The sequence below is a fragment of the Salarias fasciatus genome, chromosome 22 (genome assembly GCF_902148845.1).
Source record: "Salarias fasciatus chromosome 22, fSalaFa1.1, whole genome shotgun sequence".
NCBI classification, from domain to species: domain Eukaryota; kingdom Metazoa; phylum Chordata; class Actinopteri; order Blenniiformes; family Blenniidae; genus Salarias; species Salarias fasciatus.
In genome coordinates, this window is record NC_043765.1 from 29,745,779 (window position 1) to 29,764,004 (window position 18,226).

General features: G+C 42.5%; 1 long non-coding RNA gene across 1 annotated transcript; it reads right to left on the minus strand.

Moving 5' to 3' along the window:
• Positions 1-4,945: 4,945 nt before the first annotated feature.
• LOC115409149 (uncharacterized) lies at positions 4,946-17,274 on the minus strand. Its single transcript, XR_003933902.1, has 3 exons — positions 17,263-17,274; positions 16,201-16,206; positions 4,946-5,106 (listed from the first exon to the last, which is right to left on the minus strand). It is a non-coding gene; the product is annotated as an uncharacterized LOC115409149 (long non-coding RNA).
• Between the last annotated feature and the right edge of the window lie 952 nt (positions 17,275-18,226).

Genomic DNA, 18,226 nt, shown 5'->3' on the forward strand with positions numbered 1-18,226 from the left:
ATGACAGGTTTTTCTATAATTTCTGGATAAACAAAGAACTTTTTTTTTTTCTTACTTTTTGTCCAAATGCCATCTAAACAATCCCAAGGTGAGGACATGAAGGAGACTAAACAGTCTGTAAACTCTCAGATAAGCCTGCTTGGACCAGTGGAGGAAGTGGGTGAGCTACAGAAATTAATAGAAAAAGACAAGAAATAAAATAAAAACTGTGTTTTAGAGAGACAAGTGGCTGAACTACAACAAAACATGAGAACAGATGATGTGACTGGGCTCAACACCAGATGCCTCGCTTATGTGAGAGTTGCAGTTGGAGCCTGTGATGGAGGAATGCTCGGAGGAAAGCTCGGAGGAATGCTCTCTCTGGGGCAACAGGTGCTCCAGTTCCGCGCTTCAAAGGATTTTCATGTCAACAGCAGCACCGTCTCAGCCTGCCACGCACTTCCAAGGAAGGTACAACACAGCCAAACTGACTGTCATTATCCGGTTTGTGAACAGAGAAGACAACAGTGAAGTGTTCAGCAGGTGGAAACGTTGGAGGACATCCTGCAGGTCTGCGGTGGTGGAGCGTGGCTGAGCTGGACGGGAGCGGGCTCAGGGACAGGTGGTGGGAGGACGGATTGGGATCACCTGTGGCTGATGGTTGATGGTTTCACCCCCTCTCTCATCTGGTGCTGGAGGGACTTAAAACAGCCGCTCCAGAAAGGAGGGGCAGATGTCAGACATCTGCCTCGCCCATTTTAAACATGAGAAAGCCAAAAAGCTGAGCTTGTGCAGCTTTTGATACGTTATTTTTTTTTTGCATGTTTCTTTGCTAGCAAGCTTGAAACATCTGAAAAAAACAGGGCTATTGTCTGGAACCCCCACTTTTGAGGACATTTGTAGAGGCTATAAAGAGTGCCAGATCTCCCATACAGCAATTTGTGGTCAAATGTTTTCTGAGTCCTCACTGCAGTTTGAAACCACAGGCCGCAGACTGTAAAGTCTTCAGGCCCCGACATCCTCCACAAGAACAAGAACACAGCTCGGCAGGATGACGTCATCAAGCTGCCCAAGAAAGTTCGTCAGCCTGCTGACATTTCATCCTCCAGCCGAAGCGAGAACTCAAAGGCCACGCCCCTCTGAGGCCACGCCCCCTCAGTGCTGGCTCCGCTTCTCCAGCAACTTTTTCCAGCAACTCTCCATGGCTGATAGTGTAACAGTGGCGTTTTTATGGAAGAATTGGTGGAGGATTACTTATTGAAGCTTGTCTTCCATGAGCAGATGAAGAAAAGAGGACTCCAGTCTCCTGGTTCAACACAATTCACCACTTCATCATCCTCATTCAGGTATTGTTGACCATTTAATCTCTTGTCGGTACATACACACACTTCATCAAAGATTTTTTTTTTTCCCCAATCTAAACAACTATCCAATCTTGAATGTTAAAACAATGATGTCAGAAATTTCATGATTTAAAAAAGTAGCTTGTATTTGTTCCAGGTGGCTGCTTCACTCGGTAAAGTCAAAAAAACAAAACAACAATAAGCTGAATTATGAAACACCGGACAGCAGCAGCCTGATCACTGTGGCTGCTGTCTTCAGTCACCAACTTCTTAAATAAAATGTCTTTTAAGACAAGAATGTGTGTGAAATGTGGAAAGTGCAGTTTAATAAATAATTATAATTCTGTATTGCCAACAATTTAGAACCATTTCAATGTTGTGAATGATGGCTTTTCCTTAGAAACGAACACATAGAAGCGCCGACTGTGAGTATTAACAAATGTTTGATAAGACCTGTGATCTGAAAAGAGCCTGAGGAACCTGAACGCCTCACAGCTGCAGCTTCACTCCTGAGATCACTGAACATCAAGATGAAGATAAAGCAACAACAGAACAGTAAACAGCTGCTAAACCAGAAACTAAACCTACCAGAACCATGTTTCCCTCGTTCCCTCCAAGCCGCCGCCTCGCCGCTCAGATCCTTCCTCTCAGAACTGAACCGTCCGTCAGTAACAACCTTTCCTGTTCTGTCTGAGACGCTCAGCTTTTAAATCTTCTTTCCACCGTCTCAGAAGTTGAGATTGCGTCTTGTCGACTGATGTTTTAGCACGAAGGAATTGTTCAAATCCAGCTAGTTCGTCGGTGGCTAACAGCTAAGCTAACAGCTGACTGAGGCGTTTAGCAGCAGGATGCGTTTACGTAGTGTCCCTGAACGCAGCACGGTGCAGCACAGAGCGGCTCAGGTTGTTCACTGAATCAGAGGGTTTCAGGTGTTTCACAGGTAATGAAGGCGGTTTCGCCATCTACCAGTTTTTACTGTTTGTAATGATGGCTACAGGAACTTAATCATATTTACAGAAGAAGATTATCAGCGAGAAGTATTGAAGCCTTTAAACAGGACCTAGAAATCCAAGACTGGAACACTGTGATGAGAGAAGAGGATGTGGACAGTGCTTATAACTTATTCTTGGACACATTTTGTAACTTATATAATAAACATTGCCCTGTCCAAAAACAGAAAATAAACAAAAAACGTGAAAAATGTCCCTGGATGAGCAAGGGTCTGCAAAATGGTTCTAAGAAAAAAAATAACTTATATAAACAGTTCTTGAAAGTAAGATCAGAGGAAGCTGAAAGGAAATATAAAACCTACAAAAATAAACTAACATTGTATTATGAACAGATTCTAAATAGAAATAAAAGCAACATCAAAGGAATCTGGAATATAATGAATGGATTACTCAAGGAAAATAGGAATAAAGGTGATACATACCCAGAATATTTTATTGAAGATAGTAATGAAAATTATAATATGCAAAGTGTTGTAAATAATTTCACTGAGTTCTTTGTAAATATTGAGCCTGACCTAGCAGCCAGAATCCAGGATAGGAAGGAATTCACTCACTCATTAACTGAAAGAAATCCTAACAGTATTTTTTTGTCTGGCGTTAATGAAGAGGAGATCAAAGCAGTAGTCAATAATAAATGTTCTATCGATTGTTTTGATATAGACATGAGAGTTGTTAAAAACGTCATGGACAGTATCTTAAAACCATTTACTTATATATGTAATATATCTCTGCAAAGTGGGAAATTCCCTAATAAAATGAAAACTGCAAAGGTAATTCCAATTTTTAAAACGGGTAACAAACACATCTTTACAAACTATCGTCCGGTCTCTCTCCTCTCTCAATTTTCAAAGGTGCTTGAGAAGCTCTTTAGTAATAGACTTGATCATTGTATTGAAAAACACGGATTGTTGAATGAAGGCCAGTATGGTTTTAGACCTGGTAGGTCTACATCTATGGCCATTATTGATGCAGTAGAGGAAATTTCAAATTCCCTCGATAAGAAAAAAAATCACAATTGGAATATTCATTGACCTTAAGAAGGCATTTGACACGATTAATCACTCTATTTTACTTGAAAAATTGGACAGGTATGGTATACGAGGAGTGGATAAAGAGTTATTTAACAGAGAGACAACAGTTTGTAAAGATGGGTAAGTACAAATCAACACACAAACATATTAAATGTGGAGTACCGCAGGGTTCCATACTGGGTCCAAAATTATTCAATTTGTATATAAATGTTATATTTAAGGCATCAACACAACTGAAACTGATTTTATTTGCAGATGATACAAACATTTTCTATTCAAATGAAAGCTATAATGAAGCTATAAACTGTTAACAAGGAATTAGCTAAAATAAAAATATGGATGGATAATAACAAGCTATCACTGAATCCGCAAAAAAACAAAAGTTATGATGTTTGGTAATTTTAAGGAAAGCACAAATATGAATATAACCATTGATGATACAATTATAGAAAAAGTAACTGAAATTAAGTTTTTAGGAGTAATTATAGATAAGTGCTTAAATTGGAAAGTGCATATTAATTACACTCAAAAGAAAGTGTCAACAAACATAGCAATAATCAACAAAGCAAAGTGGGTACTGAACTATAATGCTCTCTATATTCTTTACTTTAGTCTTGTTTTTCCGTATTTGACTTATATAATAGAAGTATGGGGCAACGATTATAAGAGTACACTACACCCACTGGTAATACTTCAAAAGCGTGCACTACGAATCATCCATAAGACGGATTATTTGGAACACGCAAATACACTCTTCTTGCAGTCCAAAATACTAAAATTTTTAGATTTGGTGAATTTCTACACAGCTCAACTGTTATTCAAAGCCAGTAAAAATGTTCTTCCAGCCAATATTCAAGGCTTATTTATGGAGAGGGAAGGTGATGGCTTCAATCTGAGGGGAAGTGGTAAATTAGTACCACCAGCAATAAGAACTGCAAGAAGAAGTATGTGTGTGTGTCAGTGTGTGGGGTTCGTCTGTGGAACAGTTTAGGATGGAGTCTAAAACAAAGTACAAACATTCATCAATTTAAGGCTAAATACAAGGAAAGTATATTATTGCAGTACAGTGAAGGATGAAAAGTCTTATTATAATTTTTGTTAGAAAATAAAGACTATACATTTCATTTTATTTCATCGGGGATATTTCCTTCTAACATAGTTAACACTATTATTGGTATTAAGCAACCACCAATTACAGATGGTACAGTATGTACTGGGGGTGGGATTGAATAAGTATTTACTTCGGTAACACTTTATAAGTGCACACTATAAGCATTAGTAAATCATTGATAAAGTATTTGTAAGTGATCAACTCACTATTAATTAAACATTCACAAAGCATTCTTTGACATTAGTTAAGCATTTATAAGTACATAAGTAGATGCCTTACTAAATATGTACAGGCACATATCTAGTCTCTTTATAAACATTAGTTAAGGGTTTTTTAATCCTTAATAAATTATTTAAAATGCATTCATAATTGATGATAAACTATTTGTAAGCGCAGAATAACGTGTTGTTCATTATTTAGAACACTTTTGCAAATCCTATTGAGCTGAAAATAAGTTTTGATAAATCATTAGTTAATAGTTAAATTATGATTTGTAAAGGATTTACAACGGACTTAACATTTCATTCGTTGTTAACAGCATGTGTAACCTGTTCAAACACAATAAGCATTAACTAAGCCTTAATGAAGCACATGTCAATGCTTCATTTGATGTTTCCAAACACATTAATTACCTTACAGTTATAACTGTATGAACCCCTCAGACAGTGACACTTTTCCTTTTGCCTAACTTATTTTTTATAAATAATTTAAAAATCATTCATAATTGATTGTAAATGATTAACTAGAAAACGTTAACGTGCATTTCCTGAAGAAAATGTAAGTGTGAATGCTGAGCTGAAAATGTTAAACTGTAATGCAGAAGAAGCTCAAGAAGTAAGGTTTAAAGAAAGCTGAAAAAGTAAAAAAAAAAAAAAAGCTAAAAAAAAAAACTTGAAACAGGTTGAAAAAATTGACAAAGGTTGAAAGAGTTGAAAAAAGCTGAAAAAACTTGAAAAAGGCTGAAATAAGGTTGAAAAATGGTGAAAAAGTTGAAAAAAGTTGAAAAAGGTTGAAAAAGGTGAAAACAGCTGAAAACAGCTAAAAAAAACTTAAAGCTCGTGTCCGGAGTTTTGAAAGAGAGAGGTTTTTTTTTTAATCCAATGTCTCGAGGTTCCCCCTCCCTCTGCTTTCATGAGCGACCAAGCCACGCCCCTTTAATTGTGCACGCTATTATCTGTGGGGTGAAAATGAGAGCCTCTGTGTCCTGCAGCATCCTCCATGTTGAGCTGTTTCCGGTGGATGTTCAGCAGACGGTGGATATATCCGAGGTGAGCGGGGCGGCTGCTGCAGAGCTACCGTATTTTCAGCACTATAAGGCTCACTGGATTAATAGGCGCACAGTCAATGAATGGTTTTTATTTAAAAAAAATTCATACATGGGGCGCACCACATTATGAGAGAAATACATATGGGCAGTCTAGGTGGTGACATTCTCGGTTGAAATGTGTGAGTAAAGCGACATGTCAGAGCCAGTCTGACTGAGGATCGCTCCTCTTCACAGATGTGCAGCTCAGAGCGGCCACGACTGGTCTACTCGCTCGGTCAGCGGGGTTCAGCCAGCTGCCGTCTCCTGAGTGAAGCCCCCCACCGACAGCTCAGCCGCTCCCGGCGTCCCGGCGGCGGGCTGCCGGGCGGGGCCGGCCGTTCTCGGAGTGGCAGCGTGCAGGCTGCCGCCCGGCGTCCAGCCGCTCCCCACGTCGGCCGGCTGTGCAGCCGCGTGCCGCGCTCCGTTCTGTTTCAACTAGCTAGCTTAGCAGCTTAGCAAACGGGGGTTGTTTGTGCATGTGATCAGGGTGATTACCGTAATTCCCGCAAAAAAGGCGCATGGAATTATAAGGCGCTCTGTTGGATTTTAAGAAAATTACAGGCTTTTACGTGCGCCTTATAGTGCGTAAAATACAGTAACTCTCAGTAGTCCGATGAGGTTCATTAGGCCTTTTTTTGTATTCATGTTTGATTCTTATAAACAGGCCAATGATGATCTTGCTTACCTTTACATGTTTCGGCTGTCAACCTGCAGCCTTCCTCAGAAGTGTCACGTGAGCAAGATCATCATTGGCCTGTTTATAAGAATCAAACATGAATACAGTAACTCTCCTCTGCTGGGCGAGCGGCCGTGCTCTCTGGCTGCTCCAGCTGACTGACAGCACGACAAGGCGGAAGCTCGAAATCTATTGGCTGAAGCTGACCGGCGCTTTTTCGGATAACATGGGGGTCTATGAGACGAAGGTGGGGCTCATAAATATATTTTTATATTGCTTTATGCTAATATTATATTGTAGTATGGAACCAGACTGACACATTTCAGCTCTGTTGAAAAATGATTCATACGTTGGAAATGAACGGAAACTCCGGACACCAGCTTTAAAAAAGGTTGAAAAAGTTTTAAAAAGTTATAAAAAGCAGAAAATGTTAAAACGCTTTAAAGTTGACAAAGTAGAAGAGATCAGTAAACAGCAGTGGAGTCAGTGTCAGAGTATCAGAGGATCAATAGAGCTCCAGACTTAATGGAAAAATCCAGACTAATCAAGCAGCAGTCAGCACAACAGGTGTGTCTGCGCCGCGGCCGGAGCTCTCTCCTCACCGGGAGGAAGTGTATCTCCGCTCCCCGGCGGATGCGCGCTCCGAGCCAGGCCGCGGGACGCCGCCGGAGGCCCCCCTTCCGACCGAAAGGCAACCCAGCACCGATGGAGGAAAAATACAGCGGAAATGAGCGACTTCGCAGAGAGCTCCCCTGCCGTGGCCCCGCTAAGTGCGGCTACATCGGTTGGATCTAAATAACTTCTGAAGGACTCCGAGCTGCACCATGCCTGTCTGAGTGAGTATATGAGCAGGACACACCTGGAAATAAGGTCCAGGTGTCAAAAAACCGAAGTTGCCCTTTAAACCCATCGCGATTCAGTTTTTTTAAGATTGAATCTATAAAATGCAGTCTCAAATCACGTTGTGGATTGAAAGCCCACTGCTAAGCTAGCGCTAGTTAGCGTTAGCTTCCCATAACGTGCTTGTATTTTTTTTATCTTTTAGTGAGAGGAGACGTGCTGAGGAGAGTTCATGTGCAGCAGCTCATGTTTGCTTTATCCACGTTCACAGGTACAACAGTGGTCAGTGTGGAACTACACCGCGGCTGTGGGGTGGTGGGGGGGGTGGGGTGGTGGGGGGGGGGGTGCTCACTTACGTGTGGCGGCGGCGGGAGGGGGGTGCGCGTGCCTCGGGGCCAGTACGTCTGTTTACAGTGACGTTTAAGGCATAGCGCCCCCACGCTTCAATGGTGAGGACAAGTACTGCACGCAGGCCGGCATCTTTATTAAAGTGAAATAGTGATGCGCAAATCATGCATTAAAAATGCCCTAATTCTGCATATAATCCATGATTATGATCATACAAAAAGAATAATAACAAAATAAAGGAAATACACGGGGAAAACAGTATTTTGCCATTATTTAGGGCCCCCCCAAAATTTCACAAATCTGCGGCCTATTTTTGTTATTATTATTATTATTGTTATTATTATTATTATGGGGCTGCACGGTGGCGCAGTGGTTAGCGCTCTTGCCTCACAGCAAGAAGGTCCTGGGTTCAAATACCGGCCGGGGCTCGGGGCCTTTCTGTGTGGAGTTTGCATGTTCTCCCCGTGTGTGCGTGGGTTCCCTCCGGGTACTCCGGCTTCCTCCCACGGTCCAAAAACATGCATGGTAGGTTAATTGATCACCCTAAATTGCCCCTAGGTATGAATGTGTGAGTGAATGGTTGTTTGTCTATATATGTCAGCCCTGCGACTGACTGGCGAACTGTCCAGGGTGTACCCCGCCTTCGCCCACAGCAGCTGGGATCGGCTCCAGCCACCCGCGACCCCGAAAGGGATAAAGCGGCAGAAAATGAATGAATGAATGAATGTTATTATTATTATTGTTGTTGTTGTTTTGGTATGCAAAATTGTACTTTAAGTTTACTTGTTTCCTGTGTAACTTCAATTGACAACTAAGTTTGAAATAAAACGATTGATTGATTGATTGATTGATTGATTGATTGATTGATTGAAAATAAACACACACAAAATACAGCAATCAATGTGAATAATTTCTGCCATGTCTTTTAAAAACGTTTCATTCAGAAATATATCGTTTTTTAAATTCTGGTTCAATTTTTTTGGGAGAGATGTGAGGACTATGCAAGTTGTATTTATTTATTTTTGGGGGGGGAAATGTGTTTGTGATATCTTGGCAATAAAGCCATTATGGTTGAAGATGATCAGAGTGGTGAAATCCATCTTTTGGAAATGTGTTCACTTCAGTCATTAAATAAAATCGGTTTAAAAATGATCTGAGTCCAGAATCATTTTCACTGTAGTTCTCTGTTGAACAGTGGTAACATTTTGTTAAACAGAAAGAGGTAAAAGTAGTGTAATCATATACCTGGACAGTTAAATAATTCTAAAGACGAATTCAGCTGACTTTATGAGGGACTGTTGGAAAACTTGGAGCTTTCTGCTCCATTCGATAAAGCACCGTCTCTTCATTCAGCTCCGCTTTGACGATAAGTGGGAGTGTCGAGGTGAAGCAGGACAATCTGACCAATCAGAGAAGACTTCCCGATCACCCAGCCGAACAAAGTTCTTACACGAGGAGGGCGCCAGGCTGCCCAAGTTTGTTCGGCAAGGAGGCGGGGCCAGAACAAAATGACGTCACTTTGTTCTCGCACCGCCTCCCAGCCGAACTCTGTTCTTGTTCTTGTGGAGGATGAGCAGGTCTTTAATGCCGGGCGACATGGTTCCTGTTCCACATCCCTGTTCCTCATGTGTGTCGACTTACGTACAGTTCAAGTTACACACAGGCCGATTCTCAAGCTTCTGTTGGTACCGCTGTCTTTGTGACGGCTGCCGCTCCAGCTGAATTTAAACAGCATTATTGTGCGGTCTGTCAAAACAATAAGTAAGCCGATTTGTATACAAAGGAACAGAATGTAATTATGAAGGAGAATTTGAGTTATTTATCCCTCCTCACTGCCTGTGACAGGTAAATCAAGTATTTATGGATAAGGTAATCATATTTTCAGAGTTTTTTTTTTCACCACTGACCTGCTCCTTCTTTCTTTTTGTTAAACGACATCATGAGGATTAAAGGCAGCTATTAAAGCCAAATCCACTTATGTTTGCCAGAGGATGATGTGAAACTTCAATTGGAGTTTGGGCTTTAGCAGTTTCATTTTGATTTGGATGGGATTTCGAATAAAGCCACAAAAGAGCCCTGCACCTGCTGCGAAGCTAAATTAATATGAATGTTTTATTTCATGGGGATTGGAAGAGTCAATCATTCCCTGTCAGGAGGTATGGAGAGCAAAGAGCGAGGATTACTGCTGGGACAGTCTGTGCAACAACACACACATCATGTACAGTGTATGACGGAGATTCAGTTCAGCTTTTCCTCTGCTTTGGAGGTATACCTCCTCAGAGGAGCAACATGGCAGCAGCTTTCTGTTCATTTCTGCAGAGTGGGATCAGATCACCGTGGATTCAGCATTCACCACATTGGAAAATGTTTTTTCAGCTGTAATTTATAAATTATTGACAATGAGTGGTGATCTCATTTGAAAGCTTGTTCTGAAATTTGCTATTTTTAAACTATTTCACTATTCTGAGAAATCCATAAAAAAAAGAAGCAACTTCTGGGTTCACACCTCTGCAACATCCCATCAGTGAGTCCCGCCTCACCTGAATGATTCTCAGCGACAGTGCTGCACTGCTGTAAACCTAATCCCAAAACCTCATCCCTATATGACCCCAGATGCAGAAACGATGCCGCTACGATGCACTGCACAAGCCGTTAGCATTAGCCGTTAGCATTAGCCCCCACTGTAATGAACGGCTGTCTTCGCGGTGGATGCAGTTCAACAAGCGGAAAGACGCTGCAAAAGACAAGACAGCTAGAAACACGTGAGTGGCAGTGGTGTGAAAAGGTGAACAGCATCTGGCCTGCCTGTCTGGCTTCATTCAGGACACCCATCGGTTGAAAGAAGACACGGACAAACAAAATACTGTGGCATGACTGGTTGAGAGATCTGTTGCTATTGGTCGACCTCAGTTCACGAACCCGCCCCCCATCACCACCACCCACCCCCTCTCCTCCAATCACACACCATAACACCATTATTCTTTATATTTCATATGTATTGTGTAAATTATGTATAATAGTTAACCTACATCCTTGTGCTAAGCTGGCCCACAGTCAGTGACATTAATGTATTCATTTATTGGGAGGGAAACAGTATTTACAGACATGTTTAAAAATAAGAGCTTTATTGAACAGTATGAACAGATAAAAGCAAAACATCATATGCAGTTGTTCTTTAAAAAAGGAAAACATAAGCGAAAGTGAAACAGTAAAAATACAAAATATCACTTCAAGACTGATCATTTTTATCGACAAGATGGCAGCGGCACAACTTTGCTCATCAATCCGCTTCAAATGTGTCTTTGCTGCCGCTGAGTCGTGTTGATGAGTCTTCATGCAGTCCGGCTGTCGTCCCTGCAGACGTCTGGATGTGAAGCTGTTACGGGAGGATGAAGCCCGGCACGCCACTCTGAGCCTCCATCAGCACCGGCCGGCGCTGCTGGAATGGGAAAATACAGTCTGAAGGGCCTGCGGTAGTCTTCTGACCACGCCCTACACTAAACACACAATGTAATGAATCCAGTAATATATCTTACTCTCTACTGTGGAGACTCCAGGCAGAAGACTTCATGTCCTCAGCAGCTTCAGCTGAAGCTAGCTGCTGCTAGCTGCTAGCTGGCTGTTTGGAGCTCCACGGCGTCTCAACATATGTTTTACAGCTGCTGAAAAACAATGAAAAGTGGACCTGCAGCTAGAGTTTTCACCAAACGTGGCGTCACTCATTGTGAGACGAGCCCAGTCTAGGAAATTCAGTCATGAATTGAAACATGCAGCAGAATAACTACAGAATTATTTAGGTCATTTAGAAAGTTTAAAGTAGCGGAATCTTTTTCTGGGCTGTACGGTGTGATCGCCACCACTGCCCATCCACTGGGCGTGGCCTTTGGCTCCGCAGAGGCTTCTCAGTGAGGGTGGTCTCTGGGATTCCTCATGTTGGTATACCTCATTCAGTGCTTTCAGCACCGCCCTCTACTGGTCGGGAGGGATGAAATTGAATGAAGGGTGTAATGTAACTGTGGTTCTATGAATCCCAGATTACTGTCAGAGTGCTCTGTCTGTCAGAGTCCTCGTGATCACACAAGAAGTTTCTGCAGAAGCCCAACCTGGGATGACCTTTGCCGGGTCACCCAGGGGTCACAAGTGATGCTGTTGCGATGCATGCTCAAACTGCGCATGCGCAAAGCTGAACATTCAGTGCTTCCACCACCATCTTCTGGCGGTCAGGAGGGATGAAATAGAACTGGCATTTAAGCTCTGTGAGAATGGTGAGGGAAGCCTTGTTGGCACGTGTTCCTCCTATTTTCTGGAATGTTTGATTGTAACAGCGATTATGCTTTCCTATTGTTTCATGATATTCTCATTTCACCTGTTTACTTAACTGAACAAACTTAATATTACTTATCAGGACATATATCGTTCTCTCACAGCTTTTTGAAAGTGACTCTGCCATCTATTGACTCCATCTTTGAGTATGTCTCTCCTGTTGCTAAAGAGGGTGGAGACTGAAGCTGATGAGCGGCTAGTGCTGCATTCAAGCACCCTTGGATGTTTTTTAGAGTGAATTTGATTGTGGCCAGTGTGATTGGTGGGGGTGGCCTGTGAACACCCCCCCCCCCCCCCCCCCCCCCCCCCAAGACATGACCCCTGACCCCTCTCCCGACAAGCTAAATTCAATGCCTGAAGTGAAGCTCATTGGGCATTCATACAAAATTTTAATTTATGGTATTTTTTTGTGTGACCAACAGCTTTCATTGGCCACAAGATGACATAAATTACAATTGAGAAGAAGATTCAATATATAAAGATGTTGATAATAAATCTGTCAGGTCTAAATTTATTCTCACACTGAGCATTTCTATAGTCTTTAAATCACTCAAACATGCACTATGGTTGTAATATTAATCCCAATAGACCCATTAATTTGATATCCTACCTTCATGTTGTAAGATTTCCAAATTTATCAACTGTTGTGCATTCAAAGGATAAGAAAATTATGACAGGAAAAAGTGTGATTTTTCACCTTTTTCTCTCTGGGGCTGGACATGAGAAGGTCAATATAAAACTTTACAAACACTTGAGAGAATTTGATGTCTGCAAAACAAGTCATATTGGATTATTGTGGTGGGATTTTTAAAAACTAAGATCCCACCAACTATCTCTAACTTGAGTAAAAGAAACTGGAGGAAGTCTGGTCTTTTCTTGCAGTAACTTTTCATGGTTCATGTTTTGTCCACTGTTTTTGTAGTGTTTCTAACCCCGGAGTCTGGTACAGATCTTTATTCTCGCAGTCCTCCTGTTATGACTGGGAAGAGCCACAACATGATTAAAGGTGCATTAAGGAGTTTTTCAACTTTAAAAATACTTATGTTACAAATATTAAATGGTGTGCACAATGTGCCCTGACATATTCATTACCAGTACCTCTAACAGCGCTAAATTGTCACTTGAAAGTTTCAGTGCCGGTCCGGCTCCAGAATTTTTTGGGGGAGAATTTGAGATGATGTGACGTAATGCGCCTCCCGCTGGCCTGATTTCCTTAAGTTTCATTTTGTCCGCCATTACTCCGCCAGATGCTTAGCGAGCAACAACTGAGCAGTAATGAGGATGGAGCTTCCAGAAAGTCAGAACAGACTGGCTTCTAGCACTGCAGCTCCACACAGACTCCACCAGGGAAAAGAAACTTACATTTTACCCGAGCACTACTAAAAGAGCGAGGAAGGAGTTCCTCTTTTCCGTGCACGAACATGGACGCAAGCCACAGGCATGAGTGTTTCACTAAGCTGCAGTTACGCCCAAGGCCTGCAGGGGCCATTGTTTTGCATAAAAGTTGCAAGCTCCTTAATGCACCATTAAAGCAACACTAAGGAACTTTCAGTTTTCGTTGATTTTGGCGGCGCCAGTGGACAAAGCGGTAGTGTTTTGCCTGAAGGAATACTACAGTTCCCATGAGGCCTAGCGCGTGGCGTGGTAACATGCTGCTCCTGGTGGCGTGCTGTCGGACTGAACTCGCCTTCATTTGTTTCCAGCGGCTGTGTGAAGGACGGATAGCGACGAGGTCATGAATCTAATGGTGGCTAAACAATGTTCTATCGTGATGTGACTCATGCCGTAAAGCAGTCCGCACATCTGGAGTCTTTTAGTGTGCAGGGTTCCTACCACCCTCCTCACAGCTGCTCAGTCCAGGTGAAGCAATGCTGACGCCCTCAGGCTGACAGAGGCTCATTCAGCTGGCTGGAAGTCGAAATATCATCACAAAAGATATTAAAATGTTTTATTAAGGTTGAAAAGTTCCTTAGTGTCGGTTTAACTAATCAAAGCCCACAGAAATCAGCTTAAGTCACAAAAATGATATTTAGGTACAACAAATCAGGGAGACACTGAAAAAAGTGATTTTGGAGAGAAGTAAACATAATCTAGTCAAACCGAATAAATTTACTTGATTATCGTAGTCAGCCAAAGAAATAAAAAGTAATGGGTAAATTTTGCAGATACTACCTACTTGATGGTAATTACAATTTGTTGTTAATTTAGAAAATTATGAGATTTTCCCCTTCACTTGTAATCGGTGTGAGTTTGTGTTGAAACAAAAGAATTTCTGGCGGCGCCGTGGCTGTTTCACCGCTGAGACAAACCACTGCATGGAGAAAATAAAGAGAACTGATCCCAGTACAGAGCGCGGATCTGCCGGGAAGCAGGATTTGCAATGAAATGTGTTCACGGTGTGGTTTTTACAAGATGAGTCAGCATGCATGACTGTCTGCTGCTTGTTTAGGAACTAGTCGACACCCGGTCTTCGCTGCCCACAAAAAGTCCCATCTTGAAAAGATCCAACAGTTGAAGAGTAGGCTATGATATGAAGCAGCGAGTTACAATGCATCAGCTGGCTGGAAAAAAACTCCAACATGTTGCCAACATCGGAAATGCCTTCCACATGTGTTCGCTTCCCTGTCAGCTCTGATAGCAGCTCGTGTCGCTCTGCAGCGATCCATTTATTAGAAAAAAACAAACATCTGCGCTACAAATGACCTGCATGCCTGTGCGCTGCGTCGGCGGCTCCCTGAAGAAGGCCCAGCTGGCCGCAACGTTTCGCCGGCAAAACGCCAGACTTAATGGGGACATATTAAGATTTTTTCACTTTGTGAAGAGTTTTTATAGCAGTATGTGTTGCCGTAGCCTCATTATGACGTTCAAATGTGAAAACTGTCTGTTTCCTCCCTGTCTTGCTGCACCGCATTTTGTGACAATGAAACTGAAACTGAAGCTGAAACAGTCGAGTTTGAGTTTGGTACGTTTATCCTGAAATAAGCGGATTAACTCCTCCCCCTGACTGTGCCCCCACCATGTGTGTGTGTGTGTGTGTGTGTGTGTGTGTGTGTGTGTGTGTGTGTGTGTGTGCGTGTGTGTGTGTGTGCGTGTGTGCGTGCGTGCGTGCGTGCGTTCTCGTATTTCTATCCTTGTCGGGGCCAAATGTCCCCACAAGGATAGCAAAACGTGGAACGACGTGCCTTGTGGGGACCTTTTTCCGGTCCTAAGTAGGAGAAACAGTGTTTTCTTGACCATGTTGTTGTTACTGAAAAAAGTAAAAGGTCAAAAACATTTCTTTAGGGTTAGGCTTTGTGGTGGTGTGGGTTAGGGTTAGGGTTAGGGTCAGGGTTAGGGGCTAGACATGAATGGGAGTCAATGGACGGTCCCCACAAGGATAGAAATACAAGACTGAGCGTGCGTGCGTGCGTGCGTGCGTGTGTGCGTGCGTGCGTGCGTGCGTGCGTGCGTGCGTGCGTGCGTGTGTGTGTGAGGTGGGCGTGGCCAGATGTGTTCAAGTGCATACCGGGAAGCAGGCTCAGGAACAGCTTGTTCTCAGGAGGCTCCTCAGAGCCACTTTTTAGACCCTGAAACTCCGAACAAACTTAAATACTATGTTTTTGGGCTTCTGAGATCGATATGATGTGACTGAAAAATAGCATCATATGTCCCCTTAAAGTTTCATTTCCATTTTTTTTTTTACATTTGTACTCCTTATTTCAGTTTGTGCCTTTACCTCGTGACTTTTTCTGATAATTCAGTTCAATATGACAAATGAGGAATGGACCGTGTTTCGACAGCAGCACGGTGTGAGACTCTCGCGGCGCCGGGAGAGATCCGGCAGGGATCACTGGGGGGGGCGCGGCATTCCCTGTCCTCAGCTAGGGGCAGGATGATCACTGCAGAGCCAGTGAGCAACAAACTTTCAAAAAAACAAGAAAAAAAAGTGTTAACGCCTGAAATAATAATTGTCGGCATGAAGGAACCAGTGCGTTGACATGCCCAGCCCTAATTTAAGTATTTGATAGCTTTTTATGTCAGTTATTTTACTCAATATATCAAATTAAATCTACCCAAAAAAAGTAGAATCAAATTGTTACCTCACATTTATTGGGTAAATTCTATAGGTTGCTTTTTTACAGTGCAGAACAACCCAACCAAGATAGGAAAATTAACTCAGTAGTCATTGATGTAGAAAAAAACAGACAAATAATAGTATTAAATGTCTGTCTGTCTGGATAAGTTACGTGCCACCTTATTCTATGTGTGGTGTCCATGATAAATATTAACTTTTGACAGGTGTGACGGGTTCTGGGCATCTGGAGACTCCCTGAGCAGCATGGCTTTCAGTTATCCACGAGGCCACTCCATCCTGACACATGGTCCATGTGGCGGCACGTGGCGTCAGGGACAAATGGAATTTCCCAAATTGCTTGGGAGCTATCGGAAAAAAGTAAACATACAGGCAACAGCTAACTCTGGACCTCAGTTTTTTTAAAGACATTCCATTGTGTTGATGGCTTGAGTGGATGCTGATTACAGGTTCAGAGCCATTCAGGTTGGTAGCTGCCACACGTTTTCACCTTAAATGTTATATTAAATGACAGTGTGTAACACACTACAGTACCTGGCTTATTGGACCCTCCTCCCATTGACCTTTCTTCCACAAACGTGACATAAATGCTTCTTAGCCTCTTGGTGTTCTTACACCACATTAACCTCATAACTATTTAAAAGAGAAGAAATGTGTAGAATTTAAGTGTTTAATTGCACTCAAATGTAATCTTTTTATTAACATAGAGCCATTAAATTGTGAGTATTTGTTCTCGCAAGTCAAATATGCATTGAGAAATAAGTAAGTGACGGGAAAGTCACTTATGGCCTCCGGCCACTTCCATATTTTTTTATATGTAAAGTTCATTAGTGTAAATATTGCTAAGATCACACTTTGTTATGAATATCCCCAAATATACACCAGATTTGGCACTTGTGCAAGGTGGCTGTGTGGCGTTGAGTCCTCTACAGAGGAGCTTTGCCATTCCCCATCGGACGCGTCAGCGTTACCGAGTCCCTGCAGAGAAGGGACTCATCGTGAGATAAGAGAGGATAATGCAGGAACTCCTTCATCTCACGAAATTTTACCCGCCACAACTGTAAAGACTTTTACATCCATGCTGTGGAGAAAACGCTCCAGGAAGAGCTGGAGGAAGAGTCTGGGGACAGGAAGTCTGGACATCCCATCTTAGACTGCTGCCGCTGTGACCCGGTACTGGATAAGCACCATAAGATGGATGGATGGAGAAAAGAGACAATAACTAATAGTGACTTTTTATGGGGTCCACATAATCAGGAAAATGATTTTTCATTTCATAAACCTAATATGGCACCTGTAATTTGACCAAGGATTTAGAAAAATATCACCTTCCAAAAGACCTTCATTACATGTAATGTAATAAAGGCCTCTTAGAACTCTTGCTAGCTTCTGTTGTTGTTGTCTACAATTCTACAATTCTGCAATTTCATTTAGCAGACGCTTTTGTCCAAAGCGATGTACAACACAAGCAAGAATTAAGACATAAGAAAGAAACTTTTAGTAAGTGCTTGGGGCGACTGTAGCTCAGTTGGTAGAGCAGGTCTTCTTATAACTGGAAGGTTGGTGGTTTGATCCCCGCTCCAAAACTGTTGTTGTGTCCTTGGGCAAGACACTTCACCCACCTTGCTTAAGTATGGAAGTTGTGAGAGTGGTGGTTGGAGGGGCTGCTAGCGTCAGTCTGCCCCAGGGCAGCTGTGGCTCCAGCAGCAGCTTACCACCACCCAGTATGGAGAGAATGAATAATGCAATGTAAAGCGTCTTTGAGTGTCCAGAAAAGCGCTGTTTAAAACCAATGTATTATTATTCAATTGCTTCAAGTATGATTGGTCAGAGGAGTTGCACGGTGCATCAATCTCACAGCCATGCTTAATTACATACATGTTTGGGTAATGCCCTGTTTGCATGCACCTGCAGCCACCCGTGTAGTAAAAAATATCATCATGCCAGGAGGTCCTTCGTCTCCGTCAGCCCATTATAACTGCTGGGTATTGACCCTAGTTGTCACATCATGTACCAGCTTACACTCTGTATTGCCATTCAAGCCCATAATTAATCACTGTGGCAGCACATTGTAACGAACAGCGAGGAGCAGGCAACTGCCGACTTGATAAATCACCCACAGATCGAAGTATACTCTGCGCCAAAGGGCTTTGAACAAAATACAGCCACCTATGAGACTGAGATCAA